The sequence below is a fragment of the Manacus candei genome, unplaced genomic scaffold, assembly GCF_025592945.1.
Source record: "Manacus candei isolate 608988 ecotype Guabito, Panama unplaced genomic scaffold, ASM2559294v1 h1tg000043l, whole genome shotgun sequence".
NCBI classification, from domain to species: domain Eukaryota; kingdom Metazoa; phylum Chordata; class Aves; order Passeriformes; family Pipridae; genus Manacus; species Manacus candei.
Window position 1 is genome coordinate 12,226,236 of NW_026138091.1, and position 18,287 is coordinate 12,244,522.

General features: G+C 41.0%; 1 protein-coding gene across 24 annotated transcripts in view; it reads right to left on the reverse strand.

Moving 5' to 3' along the window:
* The window catches only part of NRCAM (neuronal cell adhesion molecule), a 149,657-nt gene extending 138,198 nt beyond the window's left edge, over positions 1-11,459 (reverse strand). For 11 of the 24 annotated variants that reach the window (XM_051795366.1, XM_051795367.1, XM_051795377.1 and 8 more), the window contains exon 1: positions 11,270-11,459. The gene's annotated coding sequence lies outside the window, so the exon portion shown is untranslated. The remainder of the gene's footprint in view (positions 1-11,269) is intronic. The other 13 variants (XM_051795392.1, XM_051795387.1, XM_051795390.1 and 10 more) reach the window with 3 other exon arrangements.
* Between the last annotated feature and the right edge of the window lie 6,828 nt (positions 11,460-18,287).

Here is an 18,287-nt window from a genome sequence, read left to right on the forward strand (position 1 = left end):
TCAAAGTGTGATCAGCTTCTCAGCTATGGCTTCTTAAAAAACCCATCCACTACAGCCAAGTTCGTTTTTATTTTGATTTCTTTTTTATGTACACTAAGTGATTCAACAGTTTTCCTACTCCTTAAAGGCTAGACATTTATACCATGACTGCTTTGAACTGATAGTGATGAGCAGCAGTACATCTTACAGACAGGTTACACCTTTGGACCAGCTAGGATATACTAGGATTGTGCTTGATATGAGCAATACAGTCATCATGTCATAAGGTATTCCCACTCTCATCTCCTCCCCTCCAAGTATAGTTACATTTCAATTATCCAGGTAACTATTTAAAAAGAAAAAAAAAAGCCACAGGGATAACATGTGTAGAGGTAATAAGTTACAGAAGAACACACAACAGTATAACTGATATCAAAGTTACACTGTTGACTATGAATGGACACAAATCCCTTCACTAATAGGACCTCAGACCAGACAGCAGAGCATAAAAAGTAACTCTCTTGCTCTCTGACCTAAGCTTACTCACAAGAAGTCAATTTGGGCACTTCTACATTTATACATGTATATAAACATATACATATACATATATATATATATATACACACACACACACATATATATACACACATATATATATACACATATATAACTTGTACAGTTAATACCTGACAAATAAGTAAAAATAAATTAACCTTAGGAGAAACCACAGCTTGGAGAATCAACAGAAATACATATAATGGAAAGCTTTTTATGTAAAGCTACTGTATGATGATACTTCTAACAATTACAACTTGCTGGTGTAACACTAAATCCACTATCAATTCTCAGGACAATTGGCTGGATGTGCAAGGGGTGCTCCACCCACACACACATCCTGCTGCAAAGTATAATGAAATAAAGTCTCAAAACTAATCATCTTTTGTCATCAAGCTTTGTATTTGTTAACCTAATTAATAACTTCATTACAACAATCCATTCATGCCGAAGCCAGTGAGGATAATCTGACCATGCTGATTCTCCAAACTCTAGATTAGTGCCATCTCCCTCCGCCATCTGCAGGATATTATATGTTCTTTACAGTACAGTTGTTAGCTTTCCAGTACTGAAACTACTGAAGCACTATTCAGGACTAAACTAGTTTGATCTAATTCCAAGTTTTTCTTTCCACATCCCCAATAAAATTAATCACCTCAAATGCAGCTTCATTAATAGCAAAGAAACTTCTGATGAGCACTACATGAAGTGCTTCTGAAAGTGGAATACTCATGCTAACCATGTCCTTTCCCATGCTCTTTTTAAATTGTGGTACTGAACAGTAACATAATAAAACAGTAACATAATTCACCTATAACTGGACCAAGCTTTAATATTCTTTAAAAACATACGTACTAAAAAAACTGTATTACACAGTACCCATCACTTGTGTCTAGAAGCTCTAATCATACATTACAGTCTCATTAGGACTGGCAATGTATGGATAGATAGTTGCAGCCTCAAAGAGCACACAGAAATTTGCAAAATGATTTTATATGAAAACTCAAAACCTTTGCTGCTTAATGACTTCTAAGACACTTCAAAGTCTGACTGTCTAATTACATTTAAGCATGTAAGCCTTCTTAAAAGGAAACTTTCAGGGTTTTTTTACAATTCTAGGCCTACTAACACACAATTGCACTCAAAGTAAGATTTACATACTAATTACTTGCCTATGCCTGAATAGCAGGTATTTAAAAACCTATCACAGGATGGTGGAAACAGCAATGAAGGGATAAAGAAGACAAAGAGACTAAAAAATGTTGCTCTTCTGGGTCCTACTTACAGACTGGCAAATGTTTCTTTTGGGGCTCTGCAAAAGTCTTTGTTTGAGGATTAGTGTTCGGAAATTGAATTACATTGCAAAGGTTGAGTGACATTTTCAGTTCTATCAGAAAAGAGAGGAGGGGTTTTTTTCCAATGATATTTGGTGTTAAAAATTATCAATAGCTCTATTTTGGATAGGTAATATTTAATGTTGGATGGTAATATATTGACAAGCATATAAAATGTTTTAAATTTCAAGTCATATTTCAAGGCCAACACAATATCAATTTAGTTCCTTTTTTTTCAATAATAAAACTACATTAATATTAAAACTGGACAAAATTACTATAGTTATAATAAAACAATTCATTAATAAATGAAAATTCCTACTATCAAAACTTAAAGCAGTGCACTAGCTCATCATAGTGAATTATAAATTATTTCCCAGAACCACAGATTTTTATCTCGGACCAAAAAAAGCAAATATTTAACTATTTTTACAGACACGCTTTCAGAAACAGATGTCTCACTCCATCCTTTACCATCCAGGATAATCCAGGCACTCAACCTCAGGGATCAGCATTATTCTGTATCTTCAGAGACATACATGCTTGTACTGTTTTGCAATTTCATTTTAGCATTCTGGCACAATTCAGATCTGTGCAGAATAATCACTGGAGCCTAGCTCAAGATGCCATCAGTGAAAGGTCATTTTTCCATTTGTGAGCAGCAAGTCAAGGAACAGATGCCCAGTCTTTATGAGAAGAATCTTACAAATTACTTTTTTTGAACTTGATTCTTTGCAAATTCAGACAATACTTCAGAGTTACCAGCATCATTCACTAAAACTGTAGCTTGAGGTTTTGTTTTAGTAAACAAGAAATCATAGCTCTATTCTGTTAGTAGCTATTTGTATGTAATTAAATAGAGTTCTTCTCTTTGCTCTGTCTCCCCTTACTTTGTTACCTTCACATTTTCTTCTGGTTTCAGCACTTCTTCCCTCCTCACTCTTCCATTCCAATCAATATGTCTTTTTATCAGTAGTCAAACCAGGAAGCTACCTATAAGTTTGCAATTTGAACTTTCTCTTGTATCATAATAAAAATAATAGTATTTATTTACTTTAGCTTGTTGTCCTCAGTATGGTTAGTAACTGTTGGTGTCTTTCAGTATAATCACAATTAAACTAAGAGAGTGGGGAAACTCACAGAAATGTTTGACTCTTTTAGGACAGCTTTACCTCAGAAAAGAAAACGCACATAAGTGTCTATATAACATAATGAACATAAAGACTAATCTTCCTACTAATGTGAACTTTTGCATTAGCCCCAGTAGCCATTTAACTTCCAACAGAAGTTGCAGCTATTGCATGTGTTCTCAGCAGTAGTGTTTCTGTCCCTGTATCCAAGGGACAGAATTGAGCCCTTGTAGAGAGCTGTCAAGTCTCATAACTTCAGCTGAACTTTAAAAAAAAAAAAGGTGCAAAAATCAACCAGTTATTAAGAGCAACTGTGCTTTCATTTTTAGATGTTTCTAGGCTTCTAGATATAGAGGGTGGGGAAAAATAGCTAGGACACATTAGACAAGTAAATGATTTATTAAAATTTGTATCTTCATAGCTAATTCCCATGATACTTTTTCAAGTGTCTGATGCTGTCAATTATGCTAGTACATTTCCCTGGATGTGATGAGAAACCTGCTCCTGTATTCCAATGCCAAGAGAGTGAGAAAGTTGTGAATTACGTAAAACTTTTAGAAGTAACTTGGAGAAACTCCTCCAGATAAAGTTTTGGGGATGGTCTGCAAACCATCTTACAAAGCACCTCTCCAGAAATCCTGCTATTTAGGGAACTGTGCCTGCTGGAAGTGACAGTGGGGAGATTGGAAATCCGGGGCAGCATTTAAGGCTATTTTGATGATACTTCACTCCAGCATAACTGGTAGAATTGAGATCCCCAGAGAGCAACCAAAGCTCTTAAGACATGCCTGTAAAGAATACTGTGACTACGAAACAATGGGATAAAGGTTTTTCTTTCCTTGCAAAAACTGTCCAGGTTTTGGAGGAAGATAATTTAAAGACAGGATACTATTGCTGTAACTTGAGATAGTGCATAAGCAGTAAAAGCCAACACACTTTAATTAAACACCTACATTCCTACCAAGTAAGCTAAATGAAAATTACTAGCCATCATCTTTCACTAAAACCTACACTACAGCATTCCTGAAAAAGGCTACTTTACTGAAGCATTTAATTTTAGGCCCATAACATTAAATATTTTCCACAGTACTCTGAAGAGCAAAATTACATACTTTAAAGGACATAAATGTTATTAACAAAAAGGAAAATATGAATATGCAAATCCTGAGGGATATCTGGGAAAACAGGAAATTTAATTCAGACAGATTCTTCATTCTTTCAACTACAAGGGAGAAACTACTGAGAATGGAGTGTACTTTCCATTTTCAAATGAAGACAGATACAGTCCTGAAAAACATGCTTGAATTAAAATTACTGGAATCAATAAGCAGGTAAATGAGTTAAGTTTAAGAACTCATTATTTACAGGTCAAACGACATGATCTGATGAACTGTTCTGACTTCCACTGTAAAAATACAAAACCACAAGTGAGTTCTAAGCAGATGTATTTACTTTCTTCTTCAACACTAAATATTATTATATTTTTGTCAATGTATGAAATTTTGTGCATCTATACCGTGTTATTTATTCAGTCATTATCTCACTGTATTTTTATAGGCATAAACACCTTTCTAAGGATTTTGTTTTATAGTCACTAAACAATGTGTCTGCCCTCTGGTGGTCACACTCACATTTTTACCGTTTTAAGTTAAAAATGCACTTCATACAACTATCACCTAAAAGGTTTAATAGATATTTAGCTTTTAGTCACCTTGGGATGGCTTGTTTTACAGTCATGCAATTGCTTACATTTCAACTTTATCATGCAGAAATAGCTCACACATAATTTAAGATATTTCTTGTTTTGTCCATATCTAGAACCAAGTTTAGACACCAATTTTTAAAGCACTCAAACTACAGAAAAGCAGAAAACACCTGAACTTTCCATTTATATTGAGATTATATGTTTGGTACTGTCTAGGAAAGATGTTACAACTTGTAACACATTGAAATGTTGGCTACTAGACTCCAAGGTCCATAAATACATTAACTGCTTCTGAGGAAAAGCATGGATATTTAAAACACTGTTTGCACATTTAAAGGTGTCAGAGCTGCACTACTTAGAAACTTCTATACATATATAGTCACTCCAGTAGGCAAAAGGCAAGCCAATTATACATAAGGTACATACAGCTCCAATATGAAGGATGAGTTCCTTCACAAGCCCAAAGTTGTCCCGAACACAAGTGCAGTATTACTGAGTTGTGGCAACAGTGGTAATAATTCCCATCTCCCTCTATAACCTAATCAAACCTGGGCCTAGGGAATAATAATGACACCTGCATCAGAAAGAAGAGCTCAGAAGACTGTGGATTGTCTGCAAGAGCCTGAAGAACATAGCACAGAATCATCCAACATCACGTTGGAAGTGGATCTCAAGGATCATCTGGCAAAAGCATGATCTAGACAAGATGGCCCTGCAGTCTGTCCAGATGCATCTTAGAAGTGTTCAAAGTTGGGGAATCTACCTCTTCCCAGGGGAGATTACTCATTTGAGTAATTGGCTGACTGTTCTCATTGTGAAAAACTTTCCTCCTATGACTAATCAATCTCCCAAGGAGGAACTTGTACTCATTACCCCTCATCTTTCCATGTGAGTCCCTGTAAAAAGGCAGTTTCCATCTTCTTTATAGGCATCCCTCAAATACTGGAACATGGTGCTAAGGTTTCCTCTAATCCTTCTCTTCTCAAGGCTGAACAACCCAGTTCTCTCAGCCTTTTTTCACACTAAGCTTCTCAGTCCTTGGATCATCTTTGTGGCTCTTCTCTGGCCCTCTCCAGCCTGCCCACATCTGTCATATTTAGTGGGGACCAAATCTGCACACAGTATTCCAGGTGTGGCCTGACAAGCACTGACATCCCCCTTCCACCTTCTTTGCCAAGATATTCCCTCTCTTTGGGTGTCTCTGAACTTCACTATAAATAAAGAAGTATGTTGGTAAATGGAAGCAGGAATCCTTTATATTTGGTGAAAAGACCTTATCTCTGGTCACAAGGGCTCTTGTCTTCATAACCTACAGACTTGATCACTGCAATACTGAAACGATTTCGTCACACTCCAGAGAAAGCAACTTCCTCAGAACAAGACAGGGCTCTACAACACATCATGATGCTGGCTTTGCCTTTTAGTGTTACTCAGAACTCAGTTCACTGTGTGGAAAAAGGGTTGTCATTGTGTCCTGAACTTATTTAACATCAACAATAAAACCAAATCACACTGGAATCATTAAAATTGCTCTTAACTGAAAATGCTTGCCATACACGGAGAGAGCACAGTTCTTCTCAGCAGCTGGAACAGAACACAAAACTTACAGGTCCAAGACTCAAGAATGCCTAGAGGCCACAGTTTATTCAACATCGCATGCAAAGACTCCATTTCTGTTCTCTCTCTTAATGCAGAACTCCTCTCTTGTAAACTCACTCAAGTCCTGTACAGTTTTGAAAGGATGGGAAAGGAAAAGGCACGTGTCCCCCTTTTCTAGTTAGAACAGGTTAATATTCAGTGGGGAAGACTTCCCCACTTAGCCAGCACCTATGTGCTGGTTGGTTAACTCCACAGTATTGTTCTCCACCAGCAGAACTGTTCCCTGACTCCAAATTTGGTACAAAAGCTGGGTTTTGCACTAATCGATTACATACACCTCCTTTGCTCATGCACAGACACACACAGAGCCCTACAGTGTTGTGACATTGTAAAGGCAACTCCTTTACATGAACCCTCCAAATCATGTTGGACAAATAAACAGCACTGAAAACACAGAAACAGGAAAGTTAGAAGTGAGAGGCACAGATCAGAAAGACAAAGACAATCTGTACTCATGTATAAACACTGTGTATAAACACTGTCAGCTCCTCACTCAGGTAACAGTCGAAAGGAAAATGGTATGTTAATATTTGGTTGGCCGTCCAGAAAAACCTTATTAGTGGCCAAAGACTAACTCACACAACCAGGAAGTTATGGATTGGCGTTTGTTTTCCTCAGACAAGCTGTTGAACAGTAACAATTACATACTTTAAACCTGAGGAAATTAAAAGGTCATGTATACCTAATGGTGCAGACAAACTATTAGGACAACTCAATTTCCATTGGGATGTATCCAAATTCAGCAGTCTCACATGAGTATTTACAGAATTTAGAGAGACTACATCTGTACTGATTCTGTCTGATTTAACTGACAATTTAGACAGCTAGTTCCTTTCTAATGAGGCTGTTTTTTAAAGTTATCACGTCCTCATCAGTTGAACTGGTCTTTTTTTCCTCTCTTGGCTATTTTTGTGCATCTGAGATGCTCTGCATCAAATGCTGCTTTTTATATAAAGTTTAGTTGCTTAAAGTAGAATGGGGGTACTGTGAGTTCTTACAGAAACATTTTATAATTCAAGCTGTTATGCTTCCATACTAAAAAGTTAACAAGGGGAAAGCTGTAATCACATTATGAATTGAGCCATTTCAAAACCAAAACAGTGTAGGAAAACACTGTATTCACAAAATGAATACTAAGATACATTTATTTAATTCATACAGCAAACCAAAAGAAATTGAAAGCTTCTTAACAACAGTTAATAGAGGATCCAGATGAACATTTCTGTACTTATTCAACATTTACTAGACAGGAGAAGCTAAAGAGCAATCCAGAGCAGTATTTGCAATGCAATTAGGCTAGACAAGTAAGCCTGAATGTATGCCAGCTGCAGGGGTCTGCCCTTAATTCACACAATCAAATGTCTAGTGTGTCACACAGTGTCTAGCATCAGTATCTCCAGTATTAAAAGTCTCATCAGATATGTACTTGTTTACTGAGCATCTTAATCAGGGTCTGAGCACATATCTAGCTGTACCTTCTAGCAGTCTATGTGCCAGTCCATCACCATCTGTCAGTTAAAGCTTTCACAGACAGAAAAAAATCAATTCAAACAAATGTGTTCAGCACTCAAACTAAGCTATCATTCACATTTCAATATAAGACTTGAATTCCTTTTCAGTGTTCTTCAACTTTGACCCAGCTCTACCCCTCCTTCACTGAAAAGGGCAAAGACAACAGCCCAGCAAGTGGGACAGGCAAAACAGACCTCCTTTGTTCACTTTTTCCCTTTCAGTTTTCTATTGAGGTAAATAACTGAAAGCTCAGCCAGCCTCCAGTAGCTCAGAAGAAAGCAATATAGCTAGCTTGAAACTATCCTTTCCTGGTTAACAAACTGTGGGACAAAACTTATGGTGCATCATGTTAATCTTATTACTGGAGATTAACTCTTTACAAATTCCCTTAATATTATATTTAGACAGTTTTCATAACTGCAGAATTTACAGTATCTTTAATACTGAACTGAATAGGCAATACACTTACCAGTTTAAAATGCAACAAATTCTCACTGTGGAGAAAGTATAACTAAATTTTTTGAATACTAGCAGCCCACTCAGGAAGGCAAAACCAAATTCATTGCATATTGCCCAACACACAACTCCTACATCATTCCCTCATCTTACATTACCAACATATATTTTCCTCTGTATGGCTTCCCATTTTAGCAACTCTGTTCATAAAACAGGACAAAATTAACAAGTCTGGTGAAAATCGTACAACAGAGTTTTACTGTATTATTTCAATGTAATGGAAGTTAAGTAATTACAATTCAAGGTGATTTGAGACAAATTAACAAAACTACAGATTAATAGCAATTCCACAGCTGCAGGCAAAACAGCTTTAATTTTTAGGCTGACTGAGCTATTTGAGCTATACAGTAATCTATTAACAAAATACCAAACCCTTAGTGTATTTAATATCTTTTATGTCCAGATACCATGGAGAGTCATTTCCCTAAAGCAGGACAAATGGGCAGACATGCATTACCTTTTCTTAACTTGAAATCAGAATCCTCAAACCAATAAAATCTGACAATTAGAGAGACCCCAAGAAACTCTGACTTGGTTACTAAAGCTTCTGCTGTCACCAGAGAGAAACACCAAAGTGCAACAAGCTAGCAGGAGGTATCAGTATGTATCACTGGATTTGTTATTCCATTTTCTGAAAATAAAGACTACTTAAAATAGCCAAATTTTCTTACTACAGTCCTTTTTATCAAACAAGCTGCGGTATATGTGATAAATAATACACTTTCTGCAAGAAGATAAGGAACGGTAACTAGGGTTCAGGTTCTGGAGATCTCATTCACCTTCAACGTTATTATTTTTGAGTATATTTACTGTAGCCAGTAACAGTAATGACAGAACTAAGATATTAATACAAGCATGATTAGTTGTGGATTTATCTGTGAGTTGTGAAGAGGGTTTTAGCTCCATCCTTAACACCAGCTGGTATATGCCAACCCACCACCCGATGTGGTCACACAGCTGTACAGATTCCCTTTAGCTACACTGCCTTTGCACAACCCCAAATGCAAATTCATTCAATGGATCCCGAGTTCTGTCAACAGCAAGCAGCTTTCTGGGTTTGCTTCTTTACATTCAATATTCTCAGAATATAACACTTTCCCAGTTCTGTTGATCTACCTAGAATATATCTATTGATATATTCTGGCAGCTAATTTTAGACACCCAAGAGAATTTCACGTTACTTTGAAATTCAAATAAGTAACTTTCACAGACTTTGGCATCAAACTCTTCAGCTACTCTGGTCACTTGCATTGCAATTTCTATTCAAAACTAAACAAATGACTGAGGGGTATTCATAGGAATGATAACATCAAACAGGTTAGACAAATATTAGAAAGATGTTGCACCTGCAAGCCAGTTTTCTGACTTCTAGATCCTTTGAGCAAGTATGTAACACTATACTATCTTTTTCTTTCCAGCTGATACCCTTTGCCAAAGAACACCAGCAAGATCCCCCTATTGGCATACAAACTGCTCTCAAACTCAAAATAGTCTAGATGCCTTCTGATGCTGTACAGTGACTTGTTTTATGCACAGACCCACATAACTACTATCTACAAATTATCACATCTACTATGTTAAATTACGGAAGATGTCGAAATGATTAAAAGTGCATCTGTTACACACAATGAAGTCTTCAGGTTTCATCTACCTTTCCCCCAATATACCCAATAATCAAAATGATAGACACAGAGAAAGAAATGCACAAAGATAGGGAACATTAGAAAAAAGAATCCCAGGTAGTTAATACTGCCTTCTTGAGTCAGTAGGAGGTTGGTTTTAATAAACACCAAAAAGCTGGAGCTTTATGGATAAAAGAACATCTTGTCATGATCTATAGGTTCCATTATAGAGTTAAATATCACATTTTCCATTGTTTTCATCCAACTACATGTCGTAGTTGGATCCACTACATAAAGAGGTAAGCAATAGCATTCCTCTCACAGAGTACCTGTCAGTATGGAACAGCCTTATTGACTGGGCCGAAGCACACTATGATCTCAAATATTTAAACAGCTCGGATTTATTAATCAGGTGCTGTTTACACTTAGACTCTGAAGTCTTGGTTTAAACACATTTCAGACTTCAAAACTAACACATCTATGCTAAAGAGTTCAACGGCGGCTGACAGTTTAGTCAATTATTAGTTTACAGCCTAACAGGCGAGTGCACTCTCTGCCCAGACTTGGCGGTGATATTCTGCATTAATTGTAATCAAGAATCAAAAAAAGAGAAAGCAAGAAAAGCCCGGCATCCATACACATTGTAGCTATTTTATATCTAAATAACATCGCATTTGTAACGGGGGAAAAAAAGAGGGGGGATGATAAATAAAGGCGCAAGAGCCGAAACGCGGAGCGCGGCACTTCAGCACCGACAGCTCCTTCCCCGCACACGCCCGGCCCTCGCCCCCGCCGGGCAGCGCACGAAATGGCGACCGAGCCCGCCCGGGGATGTGGGCGCGTCGCAGCCGCGGAGCGTCCCCGCCCGGGACCGACCCCCCCGCCCGGGAGGTGCCACCGGCCGCCGCAGCAACAAAGCCCCGCAGCGGCCCCGCGGCACCGGGCGGGCTCACCAGGTGCCTCCTCGCCCGGCCCCTCGGAGGAGCCGCGGCACCCGCGGCGGACGGGCGGCTCCTCGGCGTCGGGGCGCTGCGGAGAGCTGTGACACCGGCGGTGCGGGGGCTGGCGGCGGTGCAAGGGCTGGTACCGGCGGTACGGGGGGATGTGACACGGGCGGTGCGCGGGAACGACACCTGCGGTGCGGGGGGATGGATGACAGCTGCCCGGGGGGATGTGACACCGGCGCGGCGGCGGGCGCGGCACCTCCCGCAGCGTGATGCGCGGCGCGGCGACGGGGACTGCCAGGCCAGTACTCACGGGAAGGTGCGGCCCCTCCGCCCGGGGAGAAGAGGGTCAAGAGGGTACCCGCGCTCTTTCTCTTGCTGTTCCTCCTCCTCTCCTGCTGCTGCTGCTGCTGCTGCCCGCTCGGCAGCCCGGCGAGAAGAGCCGCGGCGGGCGCGCTCCCGCGCTGTCCCCTCCCCGGCGCCCCCGCCCCCGCCGCGCCGCGGGGAAGGCGCGCTCCCGCGCGGGGGCGGGGAAGGCGCGCGCATCTGCGCGAGCCGCGGCGGGGCGGGCGCGCGCGCGCGGCACTGGGGCCGGGCGGGGCGGGGCGCGTGACCCTCGCACCTGAGGCAGCTCCGTGCGGGGCTGGCGTTCCTCCCGCCCTCTCTCCGCCACCCGGGTTAAAATGGGGGAAGGTTCATCGTCGTGCCGCCGCTCAGGGGTGCCCGAACGGTGACCAGCTCGTTCCTGAGCCTCCCCAGCAGCGCCGGTGCCCTGCAGCCCCCGGGCTCCGCCTGTGCCCTTCCCCGGCTGGGCACAGCCGAGCGCTCCCCGGGGCACCCCCAGAGCCGCCCCCCCGGCGAGGGCGGCGTTTTAAATAGCCGCATTATTTTAGCCCGGCAGTGCCCCTCTAAATAGATGGTTTCAGCGAGTTCCCAAACTGGAGACAAGGATATTATTTTACACTCGACAATTGTCCTGTTGAACTCGTTAAATTTCCAGTTCATAAGTTCAGGAAGGCAGGCGCTTGGATGCAATCACTCAAAGAGAAGCACTGGGCGACACCATTTGGACAACAGCCTGGAACTGGGCTTATTTCAGATAAACCTTTCTGCTGAACACACCTCTTACAGTGCTTCCCTTTCACATTTTGCAGTTAATTTAATGCACAGCATCAGAAAGCATTTTAATGTAATTTTGAGAACTCTGAGGGCTGTGCTCAGTATTACTCAAAATTAATTCAAGTATACCTTTAACATGTAGTAAATGCGATTAACTGCCACTGTTGAACTTGCCTTTGGATCAGCTCATTTAAGAATAGCCTTCTGTGCATTGCAAGGTAGCAACTTTTATAATGGTTAACTATTACACATTTGAGGGAACAGATCTCAAGGTGAACTCTATAGTGATAACTTAACAGTGCAAAACATGATGCCTAAGATGAACAAAAAGCCCTTATCCTGCAAATCTGCAGAAACCCCTTTACGACTGGCAAGTTAAATCTGAACGTCTGACCTTCTGAAAAGCAACACTCTAGATGAATAACAGATTCTATAAATGATAGAGCACATGCATATAAATATCCAAGGGTTAAACAATAACTCAGACGTTACTGCTTCAGACTCTGGAGATATTCAAGCTTCTCTTAATCTGAGGCCAGGATATTAATGTTTGAGACCTGAATATGCAAAGAAGATTGGAATGAACGTGAAGAGAATCCTTTATAAAGAGGGGAAGTAAGTGCTTGAATGTTCTTTTTTTGTTTGCTAACCTTTTCATTTTTGCTATACAACTCCCATGTTCCCAACTGATTTATTTAAACATAAAACCACTACAGACTAAGTAATTGTGCATTAGTGTGTAAGGGGGCCTTAAAACACTAGGATATTGCCTTGCAAGATACCATGTTCCATAAGGAGATCATGTAGCTACTCTTGACTGAGAGAATATGGATATAAAATGCAGAGAGAAGGATGACTTCTCAGACAGCTACCTGTTTGCCTCCTTGACGGATTCCATGGGGAACATGGTTAGCCAAACCTTCAGAAGGTGGACTGTAGATCTGCAGGACACTTGAGGGGAAAGATCTGAGTTGAAAGTTTAACTTTCTTAAAATGTAGGATCAAAGATCTGGTTATTATTTGGATAGCCAACATTAATTTAAAAACACAAAACATTGGGCTGTGGCAAACCACTAGGTGCAAGTTAGACCACAGAAACCAAGTAAATGAAGAGATTTCACTGTTGCAGGGAGGGTGTGATAGACAACTCTATATTGATATATGATGAGGCTGAAGTGTTGCAGCTGGTATGATTACACCCTTATGATTCCCCTGAGAATTTAAACTCTGTAATTTTTATGTTACTGAGATAAACAAATACACACATTCAATAGCACAAAGCAGAAGTTTCCAAATGGTGGCATACATATAATCATACAGTAAGCAAGTACATTCAAAGGTTTATACTAGGAGCTACTTCTGCTGGTGATGGCATCCACTATTGTGGATGAGTGCCATCCATACTGGCAGTAGGATGGTGGCATCAAGCAAAAAGAAACAGGTGGGGTTGTTGGTATAAACAACGTACCCCTCAGCCGTTACAATAAGCAGAAATTGTGTGGCTGAAGGAATACTGGCTTTCTAAGTTCTCTGCCTCCTTGCATCTTTCCTGTAGTCATCATTCTACCTTTTGTAGCCTTTCTCCTCACTTTACCTGCTGCAATTATATCCATGGATTGGCAGTTCCAAACATAGTGGTTTAGTCTTCATGATCCTTTAATACCAGCCTTGGTTTACTTAGGTATCATCTACTGCTTTCTTCTACCTATTGAGGTTTTTTGGTAGTCTTTGGCATTTTGTTCCTAAAGCAGACACTTTTGAGGATCATGGAAAGACATCTTGGGTTGTACATCTCACCTAACTTTAGATGTCTACTATGTGAATGTCTGCATGTGAGCTAGTCACTCTCTCCACTGAGTATAAAGGGAACCAGAAATAGGCAGTTTTAGTGTATGATTCATCTAACCTATTTTAGATGTCTACATTAGAATAAGCCAAGTTGCATCCTAGAAATGCCAGTTTCTATCCATTGACTCTAACAGGACCAGCAGGTGTCTCGTTCAGCTGTAAGTGTCTACATTGTTAGAGTCTGCATTTACTCAGCTGAATGCCACCCATGTAATTTTAACATGAGTTATCCCACTGTTCCACTTGTTTTGATGTCTTACAATGGTGAACGGAGCGCAGTGTAGCACACAAAGTACTTTGCACAAAGTAAAATGGTGAGGTATGCCCCACCGAATATATTCAAAGTCAGTAGAACTTAGACTAATCATATTTGATAAATTATGGGGCCCCCCAATCAAAAACTGAAAAACTTTTGAGATTATTTTAATCTAGTTTATTTATGGGCATTTCGTATTTCCTTTGGAGGATCTCCTGATACTATGAAAGTAATGTAAATGCACTTATTGCTGGTCTAATACTTTTTAGAAGCTAGTATTTATTTACGATAGCAGCATAAAATGTGAATATCTCTAAGCGAAAAAGAGCCCAAAGACAAGATCAAAAGCTTAAGTGATAATGTCTAATGTTAAAAGCTGCACTGCTTGGTATACAGTAACAAAATCAGCTTTCACAGACTACCAGGCAGAGGATGTGTTTTGATGTAAGATATGTTCAGAACTAGGGTAGCAAGAGTATCGTGCAGGATAGACACTGCACAGAAGTGTTCCGATGTGCTGTCAAGAATTGAAAAAAAATACTTTAGGCTTCAGAACTATTCTCTCGAAAGACAATTTGTGACTACAGTTATGTACTGCCATGCCTGATTTATAAGCTATTACCTAGGTTTTCCTTACAAGAAATCAGAGTTCTTCTGGAATCCTAGAAGGCTAGCAAGCTAAGCAGTTGGAGACACATGGAAATGCCGTGAGTTTAATCATGCCTATTTAGGACTTAGATATTCAAAGCTGATGGCAAACACTGCCAGGGATTCACAGGGCTGAAACTTCCTCCAGGAATTACATGCTTGAACGCAAAATGAAAGGAAGCGATCCTGTTCTTTGAGAAGCAGATGGAGAGGAGGAGCTGTTAGTGCTGTCGCCTGTGCCATCTTCCATTAGCTTGATCATTAGAGTGCTGCAAAAGGAAGTAGGAGCCCTGGGTTCAGTTGTTTTCTTTGCTCAATGGACTTTAACTTCTCAGGGCACAAACCTTTCAAAAACATATAGGAGAATCTTAGGATGAAGGCAGAATTTTCAATCCACTCTGCACAGGATAGTTAAACATTGAAAATAATCATGGTTAGGCTTTGCGAACGAAGATTTGGGAAGGGCTCTACCCGCATTTGCTACAGGCGCGCTGGTGGCTAAAGAGGCCAATGCGAGATAGACAAGTCCAGTTGCAAAAGGCACAGCAGAAAGACTCCTTGGATGGTATCAGCAGGATACGATTCTTTCTGTGTTGTCTTTTCGATGGTGATCCTGTGTGCGTTCTCAAAGGAAGCAGCAGTGTTAAAGGTAGTGTGTCTCCGGACCTCCCAACTGGAGGCCAGGGTAGACCAGCAATGAAGATTAATGTGGCCAAGGCTGAGATGTTGTTTCAGGGAGTCCTTGTATCTCCTCTTCGGGGCTCCTCTCATGCGGCAGCCGGTGGCAAGTTCACCATAAAGCAAGATCTTAGGGAGGTGGGGGTCCTTCATCCTTGAGGCGTGTCCTGCCCAGCGCAGCTGTGTTCTCAGCAACATGGCCTCAATACTTGTGACTGCTGCTTGTTCTAGAACAGATGTATTGGTCACATAATCTGACCAGTGGATGTTTAGGGTTGTACGGAGGCAGCGTTGATGGAAGCGTTCTAGGAGATGCAGGTGGTGGTGGTAGATGACCCATGACTCGGAACCATATAAGAGAGTACACAGCACTATGGTTTGTAAACACTGATCTTTGTACTTTTCTTCAAGTGTTTATTTCACCAAACTCTTTTATGGAGTTTTCCAAAAGCACTATATGCCTTTGCTAACCTGTTGTCTATCTCCCTGTCAATCTTACCATCTGAGGAAATGAGGCTACCTGGGTAATTAAACTGCTGGACTGATTTGAGCTCTGATTGGCCAATGGTGATATGGGGATGATGGAAGACTTCCTGAGGTACCAGCTGATAGAAAACTTCTGTCTTCTTTAAGCTGACTTCCAGCCCAAAGAGCTCAGCAGCCTCAACAAAGCAGGATGTTAAACACTGCAGAGCTGCTTCTGTGTAGGCAACAAGGGCGGCGTCATCAGCATAAAGCAGCTCCCAGACAAGATGGTTTAAGGTCTTAGTGTGGGCCTTCAGTCGCCTTAGGTTGAATAGGTTTCCGTCGCTATGATATCCAATGTAGATACCATCTTCTTCATCAAGGTCTGCGTGGCCCTTTGGTTGTTGCAAGAACGCAACCTTGTTTCCCACCACTGATTATTAGAAAGGGCTCAGAAAGTGCATCGTCATATCTGACTTGGCCACGCTGATCCTCATGAAGTGAGATGATCATTTTAAGGAACTTGGGGGGACATCCTAAACATTCCAAAATCTGCCATAGACCTTTTCTACTCACAGTATCGAAAGCCTTGGTGAGATCAACAAAGGTTACATAGAGACTTTTGTTCTGTTCCCTACACTTCTCTTGCAGTTGTCTGAGAACAAATACCATGTCTGTGGTACTCCTGTTGGCTCTGAAACCACACTTGCTTTCAGGAAGAAGTTCTTCTGCTATAGCAGGTATTAATCTGTTCAAAAGTATTCTTGCCAGGATCTTGCCAGCAATGGAGAGCAGAGTAATACCCCGGTAGTTAGAGCACCCGCAGCCGCCAGCTGGGATTGTGCCCTTGTGGGAGAGGAGAGGAGGAACTTCGGAGCACGCGGAGGTGAAAATAAAACTACACACATAAAATACATCTCACACAAAAAAGGAAACTGTGCTTGATGTAGTTGCCTGTGTATGGGAAAACTTGAGTTTTAACCCTATGTCTGCACATACTTCACTGTTTTTTTTGTGTCTTTGTTGTTGTTAGATTTGTAACTGGCCTCCCTTCTCCCCAATAGCTTGACTGTCTAGGTTATATTTTGACTAATGATTAGAGCATTCTCTCTTGTGCCTGTGAGTATTTAATAATTCCGTGGAAAGTGAAATGCCTTCAAAAAGAGAGAGTATGGCACCATTTTATTTTGGAATATTCCATTTCTTAGCTGCTAAGTAGCAAAGGCTGAAAAAGGAGTTAAACACACATCACACACCCTGGACAATTCTAATCACAGGAAGATAGTACCATCAGCTTGGTTTTCTCTCAAGTTTAATCAAACAGACAGATTTCTCTGACAAAGGTTTTCAGATATAAGAGAGAGATGAACTTCTTGAAACATTTACAGATACCAGCATATGCAGATGACAGTTCTTTTCTCCATGTCCAGATATAAAGTTAGAAGTTTTCAGAAACTTCAGAGAGAAAAAATTATACAAAATTTATATTTAGTAAAATCTCTGGTATATTACAGCAACTATATCTGTTTTTGACAGATGTGTTCAACATGATGACATGGTTCAAGATAACCTGGATGTACATACAGACTGGGGATTGAGATGCTGGAAAGCAGTGTCACAGAAAGGGACCTGAGGGTCCTGGTCAATGGTAAGTTGAATATGAGTCAGCAGTGCCCTGGCAGCCAGGAGGGCCAACCATGCCCTGGGGGGCATCAAGAAAGGCATCGCCAGCTGGTCGAGGGAGGGGATTGTCCCACTCTGCTCTGCACTGGTGTGGCCTCACATTGAATATTTTGTGCAGTTTTGGGCACTGCAATATAAGATATTCAGCTATTGGAGAGCATCCAAAAGAGGGCAACAAATATGGCGAAAGGCCTTGAGGGGAAGCCATATGAGGAGCGACTGAGGTCACTTTGTTCAGCCTGGAGGAGACTGAGGGGAGGCTTCACTGCAGTCACAAGTTCCTTGTGAGAGGAAGAGGAGGGGCAGGCACTGGTCTCTTCTTTGTGGTGACCAGTGACAGAACTTGAGGGAATGGCCTGAAGTTGTATTAGGGGTAGTTTAGGTTGGATGTTAGAAAAAAGTTCTTCACCCAGAGGAGGGTTGGGCACTGGAACAGGATCTCCAGGGAAATGGTCACAGCACCAAGCCTGACAGAGTTCATTGCACAATGCACTTGGGCACTTGGTGTGACTTTTGGGGATGGTCCTGTGCAGGGCCAGGAGTTGGACTTGATGATCCTTATGGGTCCCTTCCAACTCCTCATATTCTGTGATTCCACAAAGTCAGTGGAAAATTGACATTAATTTCACCAGGA